The sequence below is a fragment of the Ambystoma mexicanum genome, chromosome 1p (genome assembly GCF_040938575.1).
Source record: "Ambystoma mexicanum isolate Mex_15411 chromosome 1p, UKY_AmexF1_1, whole genome shotgun sequence".
Classification (NCBI taxonomy): domain Eukaryota; kingdom Metazoa; phylum Chordata; class Amphibia; order Caudata; family Ambystomatidae; genus Ambystoma; species Ambystoma mexicanum.
In genome coordinates, this window is record NC_090921.1 from 674,423,925 (window position 1) to 674,444,990 (window position 21,066).

Below are 21,066 nucleotides of genomic sequence, written 5' to 3' on the forward strand. Positions count from 1 at the left end.
GGGGGCTTACTTTCAATTGATGACCCCGACGTGATCCCAGCGCCCCCCGTACCTGCAGCGGCTTCCAGGCCGCTTCTCCAGAAGGCGCTGTGCCCACCTACAGTGACCGGCCCCGAAAAATCCACGTGTTCCGAGTGGTCTAGTAGGAACCACAGTAAGAAAAGTCCCCTCTGCTCTTTGAAGTGGGCATAGCTCAGGAGGAGAGTGCAGGCCAGTGTTGGAACCCTGTGACGGAGGAGTTTGGGTGAGCACGCACATGTGAGTAGACTGTTGTAAGCGATAACAAGTAGGGGACAGATGCGTAGGGAAGTGTGAGAGGTGTGAGCACGTGGAGAGCAAGATCATTGAAGTGACACGGATGAGGGTAGGGTTATTGTTGATAACATCTGTAGTAGTGATTGAGTCGCTCGGTAGAGTATTATCAGGTAAGGCATTATAAGGTAAGGCAGGGATCCCCTCCTCGGAAGGGGAGGGAATGTGGTACCATGAGGCAGAATAATATTTAAAGGAGGTCAATGGAAATACAAAGTAGTGGTCTCATACAAGTAGTAGGCCAGGAATAAGTAGCAGTTGTTAGTGTAGTGTGTTGGTTTAGTTTACGGTAGTTGTATTTTGTGGGTGAAAAAGTAGGCCCTAGAGGGAGCGGTAATTGTGTGAGTCACAGTGTGGTGTGGTGCTGCCCGATCTCTTGGAGCAGCGTGTGTGCTTATGGAAGGGTGAGAGAGAAGGGTGGGGGTTGATTCTTTTGTTTCTGTTGTTATAAGCAAGCAGCAGTGTGCACAGCATATTAGAGGGGCTTTGCAGGGCTGGTAAGGGATAGACATCACTAGTATGAGTAGAGGATCACCAATAGAGCACATGTATAAAGACCTGCCACTGTACCGTAACAGGGTGGAAAAGTATCATAAGCAGTGGATCGCGGAGACAGGAGGGGGATGTCCTGCCCATGACCAGGGCAGGGCTCGCACAACAAGAGCGTTTTGAAACACATGTCCACATTTTTAGTAGCAAAAGATAAGGTAAGAGAAGGTAAGATAAGAAGAGAAACTAGATGCTTGATCTTTGGCGTATGTTTGAAGATACAGAGGATCAAGGGAATGAAACGGAGGCACAGAGAAGTGAGAAGTACGGAAAGGGAGAAGGGGAAGGTGGGGTGCAGGTAGGGAGTAGGGGATTGTATGCCTTAACACCATATACTGCAGAAGGATATAGCAATCAGAGTTATGCATCCATTGTGGTGGGGACCCCTTCTGCTGCAGTAGGGGCCCCCCACACCCATCCACCTGAAGTATCAGCATCATTTGAGTACAGGTCTAGGGAGTTTCAAGATAGGATGGCAGGTTTGCTAACAGAACTGCAAAGGTTACAGACATCCCCAGAAACAGGAAGGGATACAAGTACACTAAGAGAGGGATTGGGAGAGTGAAAATCAGGGGAAATCTTGCTCAGGATCGTGATCAAGATGGACAGTGAAGGAAAAGAGCCCGGGCGGGTGGATTATCTTGGGAGACGAGAATACGATGTGGGGAGGGGATGCAGGCACGTTCCAAGAAGACCGAGTGAAGATGAAGAGGGGTGAAGAGGCGGCTACAAATACCCCTCCCCCCAAGTAGACGGTATATGGGTAGGAGGTAGGTTCAGGAACAGGGCTGGCCGGATGGCATTGGTAAAAAGAAGAGGAATCATGAGGAAGGGTGTGGGTGCTGCTAATACATAAGGGGAAAGGGAGGACACAGTGTGTGCCTTGGCCCCAAAAGGATAAAAACAATTTAATTAAGGCCTGCCCGCAACTTACAGCAAGGGCAAATAAGTAGATATATGAGTTTAAAAAACAAATGGAAGGGGTGCCCCTAGCAATAGAGGATCTTAAGAGCTTATTGGGTGCCGTAATTGGGGAACAGGCTGGAGAGGTGTGAGTTGATGCTGGATACCCAGGAGTAACCCTGGGGGGATGATACGCATGATGGAGCATCATTTTATGGAGTTAGGGCAATGGTATGGGACGCATTACAGAGGGCCTTTTTGGACACTCCCGATTTACAGTCTCTGATGCAGTTCACCATGGGGGATGATGAGGACACAGCTGGATGTATTCTCAAAATGCAAGACAAATAGAGAGCAGAGACTCAGGGGTCGTGGGATCAATCAATCCATTCTTCTATTTTATCGTAAAAAAGGGTTTGCCAAAGGAATTGCAGAAGGCACTGGATAAGATTGTGGCAAGGCAAAGGGGTGGCCGGAAATACAGAACATAATAGTGCATCATTGCAAGAGGATTAAGGAGCGGGAAAGGGAAACAGCGCAAAGGCCTCAGGGGGATGAAGCAAAGTTGGTACAGAAAAAATTGGCAAAAGTGGCAGTTCAGGTGCCCGTGCCAACACCAGTACAGGTGGAGGGAACAGAGAGTACAGAGCAAGTTGTGATTGCCAGTATTGCGGCGCTCTATGCAGAAGGAGGACAAGGACAGTGGGGCAACAGTACTCTGGAGGGCCGAAGCGAGGAAGAGGGGGATTTTGAGGAGCAAGGGGGGGGGGTCAGACAGTCTCAATGTTAGAATTGTTTAAGGTAGGAGAATTTCGCAAGGGAGTGCAGGAGCAGGTCCGCGGTGGTGTATAGTTATGGGCCACAGCAGCAGAGCTAAGGGCCCCAAGGTCCTCAAGGATTAGGATACCAGCAACAGGGCCAAGGGTACCAGAACCAGGAGTATCCTCTGGGGCAATACCAAACCTATAATCAGCAGTCCCAAACGGCAGACACGCAAACGCGACACCCGCTGCAGCAACAGCATAAGTAGGAGGTAGCCTTTTCTCGTTTCCTGGAATTAGCATGTATCCCGATTAGGACAGTCCACATAGAGCACTCGCGTGTCCCGTCCCGTCGATGACCATCCACCCTAAAGAGGAACCTTTGGTGGGGGCGGAGATAGGAAACAAGCAATTTATATTTATGGTGGACTCTAGTGCAACCAAATTATGTATTATGGAAGGCAACTTTCCACTATATACAAACATCTTGACCCGCAGGGGTTCTCTGGGGCTACTTCCAAGGTTTCATACACTGATGTGCTGGACGTGAAGGTGGCAGGGGAAGTAGTACGGGTGCCCCTACTATATCCAGAGAGTTCCCCTGTCAATCTACTGGGTAGAGATCTGCTCAGTAAATTAAACATGACTATATCCTCCATAGATCATGAAGTAGTATGTTCCACCCCTGGGATGTGCCCTGTGAGGGCGATGTTGATAATCCACACGTTGGCAAGGGAGGTGGTGGTCCGCGGGATTTCCGTAGACCCAGACATGTTTATGTATGGTATCACAGTGCTTGTGAAGGCGGTGCCCCAGTTTGCCAAGCAGTGCTGGCAAGTGCCCACTGATTTCATTTTTCATCCAGCTGTGTCACCCGAGGGGGCGGCAGGAACAATATTATTGCTAGACCTGCAGGGTTTGTTAGTGTCGGACAGAAGGATTGTCCTATTAGGAACGGATAGGGACGGATGAGTGGCGCACAGTGCTGTGTAGACCGAACAGTGCAGCAAAAGGTGGTGACGGATGATGAATTGTTTGAGAATAACGACAGAGGGGGAAATAATACTGGACATTTGCATCCCTTGTGACATAGTGATACAGTACCGAAGAGTGCAGTATCCCCTAATGGCAGTAGTAACTCAATCACCATTTTGCGAAGAAGATTTACGGCACGTGCCCCCGCAGTTGTGGACTACGAATCCATATGATGTAGGGTTGTTCAAAGATGTAACACATGTGCGTATAACCCTAAAACCAGGTGAGGGGCTGCCCCGGGTAAGACAATACCCACTGTCAGGAGAGGCAGAGGAAGGCATTAGAAAGACCATACAGGCTGCACTGGACCAGGGATTATCGTGCCTTCTATGTCCCTGTGCAATACAGCGATATACCCAGTGAAAAAATCAACGGCGGCAAGTGGAGAATGATCCAAGACTTGTACCCCTAAATGATGTGGTACAGAAAGAGCTTCCAGTGGTTCCAAATCCTGCAAAGTTTTTATGCAACATCGCCAAGGTTTTTATGCAACATCGCCAAGGAGACTACATATTTCACTGTGGTGGATTTGAAAAATGCATTTTTCTCAATTCCACTCCATGCAGAGTCGAGGTACCTTACGGCATTTACGGAGGGTCAGATGAGGTTCGAGCATACTAGATTACCTGAAGGGTACTATGAGAGCCCGAGCATATTTGACAGAATACTGCACGCTGATTTAGGGAATATTCAGGTGCCCAGCATTATTATCCAGTACGTTGATAATCTGCTACTGTGAAGTGACAATTAACCAAATTGTCGAAGAGACTCGGTTGTGCTACTACAATTGCTGGCTTGTAAGGGGTACAAGGTTGATCAGGCCAAATTGCAATATTGCCAGAAGGAAGTCATTTATTTGGGGGCAATTCATATCAGTGGATGGGAAGAGGATACTACCCGATAGTATAGCATCTGTACGTGCCAACCCCTGGACCCGCCTCAGTTAAGGAGATGCAGCACTTTCTGGGCCTGTGCAATTACTGCAGGGTCTGGATCCTCGATTACGTGGCATAGACCAGGCCACTTTTTCAAGCAGTAAGGGAAGCACAGAAAACAAAGGTTATTGTGGATGACAGAAATGATTAGACAATTTGACGATTTAATAGACGTCATCAGTTCGGCACCCGTACTGGGCACCCTGGACTATACACAGGTATTCCATTTGTTTTCACATTTTGATGGTCAGCTTATGATAGCAGTGTTGACACAGAAGAGCACTATGGGCCATAAGTCATTTGACTATTATAATGGTACTCTAGATGAAGTGATACAAGGGCAGTTTACGTGGGAACAAGCATTATCAGAAGATACCTTCTGCTATAGAGAAAAGCTCTACGATTGTAATATAACGTTATGTATAACATTCTCCATTTGCTATTCTAGGACGGTCCAAGTCCACCTTGACTACCCAAAGGTCATCTGGATATGAAATTATCATCTCGAAACCCCACATGCACGTGGTTAGGTGTAAGACAGTGAATCCAGCCATCTTTTTAACAGACATGCCTACGGCAGAGTACTTGATGGCACATGACTGCCACATATGAGGGGGAGGAGGATGACACTCCCAAAGCCAGGGATCATGGATTGACAGAGTGTGTGGTACTTTTCATTGACGGGTCATCCACAATTGATCAGGAGGATGGACATAGACGGCAGGGGCAACAGTGGTACGACTTGAGGGAGGGAAGTACAAGACAGTGGTCATGAAAAGGTTGCCCACACATTATTCTGTGCAATCGGCAGAACTTGTGGCACTCATCGAAGCGCTGACAGTGTCACAAGGGCATCAGGATACAATATATTCCAAAGCCGCGTACGTTACAAGGGTACACGCCGATCTCCCCCGTTGGAAGAGGAGGGTGTTTCGGAGGGCAGGCGGGTCCCCAGTGCAGCACGCAGCGCTATTAGAGATGCGGATAGGAGCGTTATCACAGCCATCTGTTGAGGCGGTCATCAAGTGCACTGCCCACACTCACAGGACAGACAAAATCTCAAGAGGGAATGCAGCCGCCAATGTGGCAGCCAAAATGGCGGCGTACCAGCCATACAAAACACTGAGTATGGTGTAGCTGCCCCACCGACAGACTAGCATCCAGTGCATTATACTACATTGCCCATCTGCCAGATTATTGAGCTGCAAGGAAGAGCGCCTGAGTGGGAAAAGGAGTTGTGGTCATGAAGAGGATGTAAGCAATCTCCGAGAGATCTGTTATGGAGACAGGAGAGCTCGGGTGGTGCCCCAGGACTTGCTAGCAGTAGCATTTGAACAATTGCATTACCCCCCCATAGCTCAAAACAACACATAGACGCAGACATACAAGAGCACTGGTTCACACCAAGTATTCAGGAAAGCATCACTGGTATGGTCCTCCGCTGCACCACATGTCAATGTTTTAGCACAGGGATGACACTACGGACATTACGGGACACTTTGCCTGCCCTATTGGGCCATTCCGGAAGTTATTTATAGACTACGCAGATATGGGGCAGCGTTGCAATTAATCTAGGTACCTCATTGTGGTGGTCTGTCCCTTTTCAAGGTGGGTGGAGGCAGGGCCATGTGCGCATCTGCATGACAAATGTGCTAGGAGGTTTCTAGTGCAAGGAGATTTCCCGCGCTGCGGGATGTGCGAGGTTTTGAGATCAGACAATGGCACACATTGCTTCAATGCATTATTCCAACATGTTACAGCACTACTTGGTATCAAGCATCGGATGTGTTCAATTTATTACCCACAGGCCAATGGCATTGTGGAGAGAATAAATGGCCTCCTTAAGAGCAAATTATCCAAACTGTGAACTACACTGAAGAATAACTGGGTTTATCGTCTGCCCCGGGCCCTCTATAGTCTACACACAGAGCCACGTAAAGACCATCATCTGTAACCTCGCGAGGTGGTCACTGGTCGGCGCATGCATACTCCCGTGTCCCCTCTGAGGAGGGTTTCTGATGGGCATAGTGCTGCAGCGGTGTTAGGAGAGGGATTCGGGCCATTAAATGCGTCTCCCAACAGATTGCACCTCGCAGGATACAGACTACAGAGAAACCTGATGCTGCACAGACAACAGGGACAGATCCTGAGCACATAACAACTAGACCACTGCTGCTGGAGGATTAAGTCTACGTTCACAACTTTGTGCGCCGTTGGAACAGTCCTTGGTTTCAAGGACCGTACGAGGTGGTGTTTTGCACCCCCATCATGGTTAAAGTCAATTGCCCTACTGGGTTCACCTCTCAGATGTCCGTAGAGCACCTCCACAGAGCAGGGTGGTGTATCAGTTGTTTTGTGAACAGGGGTAACAGTACCTGTACCCCAAGCACTTTACCAGCCTGTCCAGAGGAGAAACTAGCATAGTGGCACGTCTGAGGGGTAGGCCAAGGATCAGCTGCTCACTCCGCACTTTTCTTTTTCTGGGAGCGCTTTTTCTCTTTTTTCCCCGCTCTCTTTCTCTCTCCCTCTGGTGCCCTCCCGTTTTCTTTTTTCCTTTTGTACAGTGCACGTCTTGTACGTCTCCCGCTTTTTTCGCTGTATGTGTGTCTGTGCTTCTATTTCAGGAGAGAAGAAGATGGACTAAACTAATGTACATAGCTTGTTAAGTAGGGATCTGAGGCGTAGAGACACGAATGAGAGACTGTGGACATATGTATATTATTGCGTGTCAGCTATTGCTGGAGGATTATGTCTAATATTGCTGCTACTTCTGGGAGTGTATTGGGGGAGGGTATTATAGAGGGAGGTCCTGTAAAAGGGGCAATGGGGGAAATAGAATTGTAGATTATCCGAATGGAACGATACATATAAATGTTAATAACACGAGTGGAGTTACATATATTAGTACTAATATGAATATGAATAATAATAAGGGTAACAGATTCAATGACTCCAATATGCAAGTTCCGCCTGTGAAGGAATCAGAGAAGAAGTTCTTTACAATACGTAGGGGATTGTCTACCACTATGGAAAGGTATAATGGTATTTCTGACAGTATTACTAAGGCGGCCATCCTTGAGAATGTGTATAGAAGAGTGAAAAGAGAAGTACGACAAAAGTATGACTCATATCAAGGGTTGAGTTTTTATGTGATTGGGGATATTCATCACCCCAAATTCTCTAATTCATGGTACTCTGATATGAGTGGTGTGGGGAGAAATGCTGTAAGTGGGAGCTGTTGTGTGTGCACTGATTTCGCATTCGCCAGGGGCTCCCAGTGTGTTAGTGCCACAAGCAGTCCCAATTGTAGAGGCACAGTGCCTGGTTCATCTTGCGCTATGCAGAATAAAAGGAACGTTTCAGGCACGCAGTGTGGAATTGCAAAAGGTGGGCCCAGATTTCGTAAAGTGTCCCGACGACCAAAGAAACATCAAGTGTATGGAGTTACGTTATCTGATGGTGAAGGGGCGGAAGTATGTCAATAATAACTGGCAGGACAGCACACTACATTGCTTGGCAGAAGGATGGGTAACATATAGCAAGTACAGAATAGCAGGAGTGGTCAACTTCTGTGCACAAATCTGGACAGAGCATATCACAAAGCTGATGTTGATTGCAACGATGAAAAAGCCGGTGCAAGTGCACAAGGAAGAATAATATAAGCTCTGTTTCCGCAGCAAGGGTACAATCTTTGTTGGCATAAATGAACATTGGAATAAAACTCTCTTGATCGCAGACACGAAGAAAGGAACGGTGGCACTGATGGATTACTACTGGATTTGTGGTCGACAAGCTTACTTGCAACTCCCAGCTTCATAAAGTGCCTGTTTACTGGCCACGCTGCATTCAGCACTATTGGTAATCCCAGAAGAGCACCTGAAGGGGGGAGTACTGTCTGCAGAAGGGCCAACAAGTTTTCCCCCAGTACAACCTGAAGATAAGAACCTGGTGCCCACGCAAAAGCTTCACATCCAGCTAGGAAAAGGACAATTCCAGCAACCGCAGAGAATGAAAAGGTTGAATTACATTTCTTAAGACTCTTCCACTTTGCTTGCTGATATACTAGAAGAGTATCGGCTTTTCAGCTCAGCAGAATCCTTCTTCGCTTCTCTACGGTTGCCAGGGGTACAGGTGGCAGCCAATGCCAAATGGCTCAAAATAATGCAGTGGGAACTGGTCCAGCTTGCAAACGACACAGAGAATGGGCTCAAAGTGATCAAGGTTGAGTTACGAGCACTAAGATTTATGACAATACAGTACAGATACATGCTCAATATGTTGACAGCAATGAAGGGTGAAGTTTGCAAACAGTTGCACGTTCGTACCTCCAGAAGACACTAAAAATGCATCATTATCCCACATCATTGCAGCTGTCCATGGCCTAGGTGCTCGTATGAAGGAGGGAGGAATAAAGGACAATGATTGGCAAAGCATAACATTCAACTGGGCCCCATCGTGGCTAGGAGCAATCGTGAAGATGTTAATACCTATCATTGCATTCATCCTGGTCATTTTCTACAAGTGTCAGCTGGTTCTTCGATGTTGTGACTGACAGCGCAAGAACAATGTATCAATTGGGGGATCAAAAGCACTTTGCAAAACAAAAAACATTGAAGTGCGGACCAATGTCCCACAGGGTGGCCCAAAGTATGAAATGTGTCCCATCCCATATGGAGATGAAGTTGATCCTTTATACCACACTGTCATTTCCCAACCCCCTGATCCAGAAAATTACACGTAGGTTTGGGTGGAACTGGTGGGGCATGGAGGATCGTATTTACATGAATTGTCTAACTGAATAGCACACGCGTAGGGGGAAGTATGTGATCAGTGTGTAGGGCATGGGTGCCAGTAAAAAGGCATAAGGCATATGTGGATGTAGAAATGGGAGAGTGGGAATGCAGAGCTATTCCAGAATGTGTTACTGTAGATGTAACGAAAGGGGGGAATGTTGGGAAGAGGGTAGCCCCACCCACCCCCGGCGGTTTAAAGTAAGGTGAGATGCATTCAAGGCACTTTAATGAACAGGGGGTTGGGGGGGGGTCAATAATAGCATATTTATATGGTGTGGCCGGCATCTCTATTTCGTGTAGATATTAATATTCCTAGGTAAAAGAGAAGGCTTGCGTGGTAAGCAGGGTAAAGGCAGCATTGCATGCACTAGGCCCAAATCCGCGAGGCAACAGAAATCACCAGTCTCCCATGAGGCCAGTTTGCACCCCCACTCGCCACACTGGTTGCTCATTGTTCTTGAATGTGTTGTGAAGATGTGTCTTTCATCCAAGAGGAATATGCCCCACAAGGCCGTGATCAGAGGCCGGTGTCTGGTGTGGATGTTATCTCACTTTGGCCAAAGCATGACCCGGCCCATTGCTGAGTGACCATGAGTTATAGCATGTATAACCGACTAAATTGTAAGATCCCTGAATTCCATGACAACAGGTGCCCTTTGACCATCAACCCCCTAGTAACAAGTCTTGAAATGTTCAAAGAGGATGGACAGGGTGTGTCGTTGAAGTGACAATCATGTGATTTGTATTGCAATGTGCTGGAAGGGATACATTATAGTTAAAAAGCCAAAGGCGGCGACCTTGGAGACGGATAACACGGAGGGAGTGAGTGAAATGTGTTTGTGAAGGTTACAGTGCCCGGGAACCTCCTGTGTGCCCGTCTTAAGGTCTGCCAAAGGCACGGTGTGAGTGATAAAAAAGTTGTATAGTAGGAGTATAATTAATTTGTTGTCTGACCTTCGACGTGAGAAGATGAGCCCTGCAGTGCCTATGTGATGGAAGACGGTCGGACTTGGACCAATAAACTGCCATCCCATACGGATAAAGGCAGCACCTGTAAAGTTGTCCATCCAATCAGCCACTTGGATTGTCACCATATGTACTGTGGCATTTATGACAATGTTTTGCTTTAAATGTTTCTACTTGTACCTCTTTTTGGCAGAACGTTCTTGGCAGTAGAGTTCTTTGCTGTTGCTCTCATCTGCGCATGAGATTAAACTTGTTATCCTTACAAGATCGACTTGGGCCTTTTTTCCCTAGCAGGTTGTATTCTCTCTGGTGTGAGCGTATAGGGCCTTACTTTCACACCCACTCAATAAATATAATACATCCCAATGCAAGAGACAGACGCATCACAATGGCAAATGGACACAGGAGCTCCATAATCAGCCAAACCCAAATTAGGGAGTGTGACTGTGGTGGGAAGAACCCTTTCACAGGCACAGGGATGCATTTATATCCACAATAGGAAAGCCCACAGGACGACCGGATGTGTTCAGTACTTTCTGTAACACCAGACCCAAAAAGGAACCAAGGGTCAAGGTAATGATCGGAGACAAGATCTTCTCATTTCTTGTAGACACTGGAGCGACTTGCACAATGCTCAGGGATTTTCTCGGGCAATGAGTTTAGTTCCATTTACAGACGAATTACCTATTTCTATAGGGGAACATGACATGTCTATGCCATTGCTATACTCTGAACGACACCATTGAATATACTAGGGCGTGATTTAATGACAAAACGTAACATGACTATCTTTTACTGATGAAGGCATAGTCTGTTCAACACCGGGTATACATTATGTAAATGTGAGGGAATTTATATTAGTCTTCGCAGGAAAGAAAGCCTCAAGTGGAGTCCCTCTAGACGAAGAAGTATCTTTGTACGGAGTGACCGTTTTATTACCATGGTTATCTAAATTGGCATGTAAAATAATAAGGATGCCGGGTACATTTTTGTTCAGGTCAGAAATTCCTATGGATGATGAGGAAGGACAATTAATTCATCTGGAATTAGAAGCAGCATTAGTAAGAGGAAAGGGTGATGTTCATGGGACAGACTATGAGGTGAGGGGATGAAGAACAGTAGTAGTCCTCAATGAAGAATATAGATGAACAGACTTGACAGATGAGGAACTATTTAGGGATGATTATTCAGATGACTAGTTAGTAGTGTTTATAAGTCTCACTTATTGTATTAAAGTTGAGCACATAGAGGTACCACAGAGAATGGCGTTAGTAAAAATGACTGCCATTTTTTCATTAAGACATGGAAAAAGTGGCAAGTATCTTATGAACCACAAGTCCATATGACATGGGCCTATTGAAAGGAGTAGGAGCAGTGAAAATTAAGCTTAAACCAGGAGTTATTTTGCCACGTGCAAAACAGTATCCGATGTCAAGAGAAGCGGATGAAGGGATATTTCAAACTATATCCGCCTTAATGAAGTACCATCAGATTTTCCATGCAACACGGCTGTGTATCCAGTCAAAAAATCAAAACAGGGTTGTGGAGATTCATACAAGATCTTCACCCCCTAAATAATACAGTTGAAGCAGAGTTTCCTTTAGTTCCAAACCCTGCAATCATATTGTGCAATATCCTGTCAACAGCAAGGTATTTTACTGTTGTCGATTTGAAAAATGTATTTTTTCTCAATTCCCCTACATGAAGACACAAGATTTGACTTCCTTTTCATATAGTACAATTCGCCTGAAACATACTCGTTTGCCTCAGGGTTACTACGAGTCCCCTTCTATTTGTAATAGAGTCCTTCTGATGGACTTAGGAAATGTTGAGCTCGAAAGCACCATAATTCAATGTGTGGATGACATTTTAGTGTGCAGTGAGACAGAAGAAAAATGTAGAGAATTCAGAAAAAGGGTACAAAGTAGACAAAGAAAAATTACATTGTCAGGAAGAAGTATTATACATAGGACAGTTAATCTTGCATGAAGGAAGAAGAATGACACATGAACGAGCAGAAGCCATTATGACAGCCATGCAGCCAAAAAACGGTGAGACAAATGCAGCAGTTTTTAGGTGTATGCAATTATTGCAGGGCCTGGGTCTTGGATTACAGTACATATATTCAACCACTTTTAAAAGTGCTTAAAGAGGCACAGGTGGCTAAAACTAAATTAGTGTGGCCAGAAGATATGACTAAAGGATTTAATGAACTAAAAAACGCGATTAGCACAGCTCATGTAGTAGGAATTCCAAATTACAGGGAAGAATTTTAATTATTTTCCCATTCAAATGGAGAAGTCATGACAACAGACCTTATGCAGAAAATGACAATCGGACATGATCATAAACCATTAGCTTATTACAGTGCGATTTTAGATCCAGTTATGAAAGGACACTATCCTTGCGAACAATCTTTGGCAGCTACTACATTTGCCATAGAAAAGACTTCAAGTATAACTATGGTGTGTTCCATAACTCTATTTGTAGAGCATACATTATTTGCAATCTTGGAAAAGCCTAAAAGTATGTTGACCACTCAAAGAGCATCAGGGTATGAGGTGATTATCTCGAACCTATCAATCAAAATTATTAGGTGTAGCACAGTGAATCCAGCAACGTTCATAGCTGAAATAGTGGAAGAAGATGATGTGCACGACTGTCACATACACTGAGCATTATAATGAGATTCCGCATGTTAGAGAGAATGCTCTATGGAGGAGGGTGCGAAAGTGGTTTTCATTGATGGTTCATCTAAAATCGATAAGAAAATGGGGGTGAGACATTCAGGATCAGCAGTAGTAAAACTGACCTGAGGAGGTACATTTGAAGTATTGATAAGTAGAAGATTGCAGTCAACTTATTCAGTGCAGGCTGCAGAATTAGCTGCGCTTATTGAAGCACTTATACGTTTTGAGAATGAGAAAGTGACTGTGTACTCTGACTCCGCCTACGTGACTTCAACTTTACACACGGGCCTGTCACTTTGGAAGAGGAGGCGCTTCCTCCACACAAACGGCACTCTAGTGGCAACTTGCGGGGCTATTAGACAAGCTCATTGAAGCATTAAGCTTTCCAGAAACCATAGCCATTGTGAAATGTGCAGCGCATTAAAAAAGAACAGAATTAATTTCTCACAGGAACGAAGCCACAGACCTAGAGGCTAAACGTGCCGCATATTATTCAACCATGTGTAAAGATGAGTTAAAAGATTTAAAGCAATCGACAAGGCGGTGCATGTGGGTAAAGGAAAGATTTAATATGACGTCCATTGTTCAGTTAATTGAGATACAAGGATGAGCATTGCAAGAAGAAAAGGTGCTATGGAAAAAGCTGGGATGTTCTTTATCCCCAAATGAGGCAATTTGGAGACAGGACAGTACAGGAAAGCCAGTTATGCCTCTAGCATTGTTGAGCGTAGCATTGGAGCAGCTCCACTATCCTGCGCATGTGACTCAAGAGAGTCTAGCTGCTTCAATAGCAGAAGACTGGTTTGTACTGAACCTCAGTGAACATGTGGCACAGTTCATTTAAACTATTGTGTGCCAGAGATTTGTGAACAGTGAGAGGAGCAATTTCTAGATCTAGTGGTCCCTTATAATATCTGCATATAGATTATGTGGATATGTTGCAAACATGTAATGGTTATCGATATATGTTAGTTGTAGTATGTCCCTTTTTTAATTGGATCAAAGCAGGTCCATGCATGCATCCTGATGCTGCATGCGCTGCAAAGTGTTTAGTCTGCAAGGTCTTTCCAAGATTGGGGGTTCGCGAAGTTTTGGGATCCGATAATGGACCACAGTTTGTGAATTAACTCTTTGAAAATATAGTCTCACTCTTAGGCATCAAGCATGAGTTTGCTTCAGCCTATCACCCACAAGCCAACGCAATATGTGAGAAATTAAATGGCCTTCTGAAAGAGAGAATAGCAAAGCTTAAAAAACATAGAAGGAGGGATGGCTGCATTGCCTACCCCTTGCATTATATGCATAACACAACCAGCCTGGGTTCAGACTACCATTTAACGCCTCATGAGTTGGTGAATGGACGCCGAATGAGAACTCTTCTCACCCTCCCAACAAGGGAAAATACAGATGCCGACAGTGTAGTGAAGGCATTAGGGGACGGGATGCATGATTATTTGAAAACAATGATTCAAAGTATTTATTGTATTTCTCAACAGATCAAAAACCAACAGGAGGGGTTAAAAATCTGCCTAGTAGTTTGGGGGACTCATTAAAACCTGCAATATTATACCCAAGGGACCAGGTGCTAGTATGCATGTTTGTGCGCACCTGAAATACCCTGCAATTCAACTGACCTTTTGAAGTGGAGGAAGTAAGCCCTACTGCCGCGAAGCTCAAGGGCTGACGGGCTTGGATCAATCTACACAATATCAAGCACTATAAAGGTAAAGCATTGACCTCTCCTGCATCTACTCCCAGCGAAGCAAGTGCCTACAGTGAAGCAAGAGAAGAGCGACAACGAATGATAACACAATCGATGGCCAAGAACCCGGATAAGGAAAGCAAAACATTTTTAGATTAGGATTGACTTCTGGACTTATTCGTTTGCCATAATTGTGGACCATTTTCCCCACAATAGGCTCCAAGAAACAATGTGAGAAAAGCTTAAGCTTTGAAAGAAAAAAGAGCAGAAGCATTTTCTAATCTTCATCTATGATACCTTTTACATTGGTATATACATTCTTAGTTATCCTCGTGTTTTACCCTTCTGAAACATATTCAGCTTTGATCCAAAAAAACAAACATTGTCGCATTTTTGGCGAACCCCAAGAACAGTTTGATCGTTTGGAGATTCATTGCCTTCTAAGAAATCGATAAAACTTTCATGTGATACTAATGGTGACTCTCCATTGGTATCATGATCTGTGTTTTCTTCCTGATTAGAAAGGCCTTTAGAAATGTTATAAAAGATGATGGCATAATAAATGATACAGAAACATACTATTTTCTCTGCCAAAGATATATTTCCCAAAGGTTTAACTACCGTCTCTGGGATAAACTACTGTTTCCCAGAGCAGTAAAGTGAAATTGACTTTACTTACCTTTGTAACTTTCTAGACCCAGCACACACTAACTTACAATAGGGTGCTGGAGGGGTTACTTAGTATCCCCTTTGTCTAGCTTCTCATGTAACATTTTTATGTTAACCTTTCCCTTTCCATTTAGTTGTGGAAAGGTCCTTCTTGAGATTTGCCCTGCGCGCCAAACCAAGTTTGGCCCCTTTGTACGCTTTGCCTTTGGCGGGATTCATGAGTGAAGCCCACCTCTCTCTCCAGGGTGTCTGGCAGGGGCAGAAAGTGAGGGAGGTGCCCAAAACACCCTGTGCTTATGTGAAAACAAAAATCAAAATATCGAGGCTGAGTACCACAACAGGAAATACGCTGAACACGGGTTACAAAGGAACATACAAAATACTTTGTTTTATACTGAATCCAGTTACAAAAACAGAGCAAAATCAGATAGCTTTCGACCCTCAGTACAACACAACGAACTCCAGCGTGGTTCAGTGTGTTCAGTGAGAGACGTTGTACATTAGAATGCATTCGCTTTTTATACACTTGGTGGGCACGCTGCCCAGCCCCACTTCGGGTTAATATTCCACTTAATACATCACTGATCTAGGGTTCGTGCCAAGTCTCGAACAACCGCATATAACTGGTTTTGCCTTTAATACATGTATCAACAAGCCTATGCAATAACTGTGTATTCTAAGTTTTTCCATGCAGGCCTTCTCAAACATTAATACAATGTAGTTAAACAGATGTTCTACGTTCAGTATTTGAATACATTGTTTCTACATATGCTCGTGGATTAGTTTCATTGCACGAGTAATCCTTCTACACACAGGTCAACAAAGGAGAAGGTCTCAGTTCACGACCTCAACAAGTGGCCTGCAGGGAAGTTACATATTAGCTATGTACAGAGGTCAAGACGGCCATGTTGTATTCTGGAATGACTTCGTCCACCATTTTAACTCACAGGGTGACTTTTACAAAGCGAATCCTAAAATGGCGGTTTGACCTAAAATGGCGGCTTACGTTGATTTAAGGTCAGGACCTTGCGACACAGATTCTTTCACAAGCGACTTTCGAGCAGCTTGCCGTTGGCCAATATTAATATTTTTATTGCAATAGGAGGCACGATATGATTTCTCTTTTGACACTTAGTCTTCTAGGAGACCCAAATGCACTCTGTGGTGATTGGCCGGCTGACTGTCTGGCAAGGACAGCCACACTGCTGGGTGACTGACATCTAGGCTGGAATAAATGGGAGAAACCTGAATAAAAGTTGAGGCTTTTGGCTTGGAAGGCAGAGTCGACCACTGGACGAAGGAACCGAAGAAGAACTTGAAGAGGACGCCTGCTGCAACTCCTGGACCATTGGTTTGGCCGGTGAAGCCCTGCTGCTGTGCTGAAACTACAAATTCGTATCGAAAGAGAAGCCCCTGCAAGGACGACTTCTCCCCTTGAGGTGGTGGGGCCAATCAACTCCAAAGTAAGCCACCTGGACATCTTCTCGGAGCTGGTTGAATTTCCACAGAGTTGCTGCTTGAAACCGAAAAGCCAGGGAGAGGAACACCAGATTGTGTGCGTTGCTTTTAAGTTGGCCAAGAGCTCCAGGAAGATCCTCCGGACTCCCAGGTAAGGAGCAGTGTTTCTCATTCTCCTTGTTTGCAGCCTCAAAAGCACTTCAAAACGGCTCCCCCTTCCAGAGTGGTGGGTTGCAGTATATACAGACTACTGTTGTCTTGGAAAGATATGGATCAACATCCACTTTTATGGCTTGAGAGGCAGCTGATGGGATCCTCTGCCCCACAGGAGTAGCCTTTGTGGTGGCAGGAGCGGTTGAGGAAGAGGAGGTAGGGGAAGACAGCCTACTTCTTCCTGAGAAAGGAACAGCCTTTCTCAGTGCAGCCCGGAGGTTTGAGCGGGTGTGGTGGTGCATGGAGGTGTTACCAAAAGAGTACTGCCTGTGTTGTCCACGACTGAGTATGATTCTGTAACGCTCACCTGATTCCCGCAGAGGCGCCGGTCTTGACTGGGTGAATGCCGTATCTTCAAAGGTGATGTGTAACACACGGTTGGCTCTTTGGGCTGGACCTCTGTGCACTGTATGTCTGACTCGAAGAGTAAGATGTCTGCAGATAGAAAATATGGGATTAATGAACTGGGGTTATTGGGTGCCTCTCTCCTCTTCCCTTTCTCTTCTCCTGTAGACCCCAAAGGTTAACACCCTCACCTTAGGTAAGTGAACGCCGAGCTCTCCATCTGCCTCGGGGCAGGGTGCCGTAACCAGTTTCTTCACTGGATAAGAGTGCAGGCCTCTTGACCTCAGAGGACTGCTGTCCGTCGTTAACTGCACGAACGGTAAGTTCTGGGCACTTCAAATGTCTTAAAAGTCTTTTGTAATGATATCTCTTGTTTTTCAGGGTTCCGGCGATGGCGGATGGCGGGCTGATGAGAGTTGAGGATCGAACCCGCGTGAGGGATAGAAGCGCCTGGAAGCACGTAAGTAAGCGCTTGTAGCCTGCTTCACGATGCGCACTAACTGTCCCTTTTATCTTGCAGGTACAAGTTCGGAGCTTTAGAGAAGCTGAAGGGTGCTGGAATACCCAATGGATTCGGCGTGGGCAGGAGTAATGGCACGTGAGTAATAAAGTTGCCCAATGTCTTTAAACGCACCTTCTTTTGTCTTTCAGATGCGGGATGCAGCGCCGAAGGCCTCCGGAGCGTGCGAAGAGCTGGTAAGCTTTTGTCTTTCAGATGCCGGAATGCAGTGCGAAGACCTCCGGAGCATGCGAAGAGTAGGTAAGCCTTTGTCTTTCAGATGCCGGAATGCAGCGCGAGGCGTTGGTGACAGCCGATGGACCAGGTAAGGGATGCGCTGCCACTGAAGACCGTAGTGCTAACCTGTTCTTTCTTTGTCTTTACAGGTGCTGCTGAAGACTGGATTCCAGGATGGTAAGCCTTTGTTCCCTTAGGCCCAGGATCAGAAGCAGAAGACACGATGAGCGTTCTGCTGCAGAGAATGCAGAATAACGCAAAGCAAGATTCATCCATCGGGTGTGGTTTAAATAGCCTCCTGTAGTGCTTAGGTGTCTCCTTGCACAGCCACGCCTAAGAAAAGAGTTCCTGCTTTCCAGAAGAGTTCCAGTGTTCTGAACCTAGGGAGTGGCTCCTGCCCCACCCAACAGGAAAAGTAGTCCCAAACAGAAGAGGATCAGGGGTTCAACTGGCAGGTAAGTAAGCAGCATGGTCTGCTGCAGGTAAGTCCACCCAAGCATTATGAGCCCACGCTTCCAGCGCTGGGACTGGGCATCTTTATGAGCCTGGTGCCACTGGCGCCAGGACAGGGTCCAAAAGGTCCCAATTGGGACTGGCTGGCACTCGGAACCGGGGTTATGGGTCTGCTTCCAAGGGAGTCGGGCAAGTCCTGATCTTTTGGAAGCAGAGATCATGACAGATTCCACACTAAATGCATTCAAAATGGGCAGCCCGAGCCTTTGGTACCCCTCTTATGGTTTTAAAGAACCACCACACCCATGATTCTCTCTAGGTGCTGGAGGTAGGCATTTCCTCCATCTCATATTCCTGGTCCTCCTGATCCTCCTCTGCATCATTGCGCCTTTTCTCCTGTCCAGGCCCTCTAGGTGGTGGTGGTGGTGATGGCCCCTGGGGAGAAGGCATGGCCATGGCTGATGCCATTTTTTAAGCTAAATAGCAGGTGCACCCGTTTCTCTTCCAAGCAGGGGTTCTCTCTCCTGGATTGCAGATGGAAAATGAGTAAGAATGGATCTAGGAGCTGTGGAAGGGTGAACTTTCAGCTTGAAACTTCCAAGATCGGCTGAAAATGCAGTTTTGAAATGTTTGCGAAGCACAGACCCGTTCGCGGACACGTCTTCATGTCGCACGTGCGCAGTGACGTGATACTGTTCCCAGAAGTCTGCAATGACGTCAGACGTGTCGGTGAACAATCACCAGTGTAAAGAATTGTAGAAAGTTGATGAAATGTTAAGAATGTTGCGAGGAGGTGGGGAATGGCACAGTTTTCACTTGGAAACTTCGTAGATCGGCTAAATATGCAGTTTAAATATGTAGTAAATTAAGGGGGCCTGGTAAAAACATATAAAATTCAGTGAAATAATGTTGTTAAAGGGACGTTATGGTTAAATTGCACTAATAAAAACCTAGGAAATTCAGTGAAAACACTTTGTTTAAGGGACGTTATGGTTACAAGTAAAACTGAAAAAAAACACCAGAAATTCTCCAGTTGTGGTAAGCTAAGCATCCATAACTCACGCCACCACTGCTAAGATCAACAACCAGGATATCAAAGATGACTTCACAAATGTCATTGATGACATCACCTATGAACTTAATTTTGATGAAAAGTCCCTACAAGTGGTTGTGTTTACAATGTTGGTGACAAGATGTCAGGAGTGATCGGGAGACCCACCATGAACTACTTCATGTATAAAAAAATGTACTCATCTAAACAAAAAATTATATTGGAGAGTTTTTTTTGGTAATACAGGAATCTAATCAGATAGGCAATGGCTTCAGCATGCACCATGGAAGTGCAATATTTTTAATCTGGTAATTTTGGCTAGTAAAATAATGAATGCTACCCTGTCAGAGTTTTGAGTAATGTTAAACATGGAATAAATAACTCACATTTGAAGACTTACTACATACTCGTGTTAGTACAAACAATACATACAAAGTCCCAAAATGCATAATAATCAGAGGAATACAGGGAGACTAAAGTAAGGATGAAAGAAACAACATCACTAGAAAATGGAAATAACATTAAAGTTAATTATCATGTATACAAATTATTTGTGTGTTTCAGGCCTGCTTACTGCCCCAAATATGTTGTGAGACATGCATGGTATCAAGAGAGACACATACTCAAAAGTAACAGTTCAAAAACCTTTATTTATAAACTTTGTTGGGTTGGTGGAATGCCCAACTGGCCCGATTGCTAAAGGAATGGTTACCTCAACTGATGCTTTTGAGGGCCATCGAGGTCTGTAAGTCCAAAACCAAAGTCTTTGTCTAACCCTATGCTTGCCCTCCCTCTTAGAGAAAATGTGTTTAGGTATCTTCTTGAAAATAGAAAATGGTGGTTAAAAAGGAAATGTAAACCAGCTATTTTCAGGTAATCTTACCAGTAGGTGTAGTTCTGCCCGTTCAAAATTGTTCAACTCAAAAGGGTTGCTCTGGGAACCTTTCATGTAGGGCTCTTGCCGTAAGTCAATAGAGTTCACAATGTCTCCGAGTCTCTTGGGGTTCCCTTCCCCAAGATTTGAAAATTCCAGTTGCAAACAAAAGAAAGACAGTTCCTGTTATGCCTCTCAGAGTACCCTTCCCTAAGGTTTAAGCCTCTCTTCACAATGTTCAATAATGTCTGAGGTGGGCCTCCCGGGGTTTCCTTCCCCAAGCTTAGGCCTTCTTCAAATTCAACAATGTCTTGTGTGGGTCTCTCAGGGTTCCCTTCCCCAAGCTTTGCTTTCTTTCACTCGTTTTCAATCTCACTTATTTTCAATATGTCGGGTCGCTCGCACCCATTCTCGTGTTTCGGGTTGCTTGCACCCTCACTTTACTGTCTTTCACTTCGCACCCCTTGCACACACTGCTTTTTCCTTGCTTTATTTTCCTTTTCACTTACCGCTTTACTTTCTGCTTTCAAGCAGCCGCTCAAAGCATCCTCACGTGCCTGGGTTCCTCTCATACACTTAGTGAGACTCACCCAGACAGCGTGGCGCCAATGAGCAGCTCCC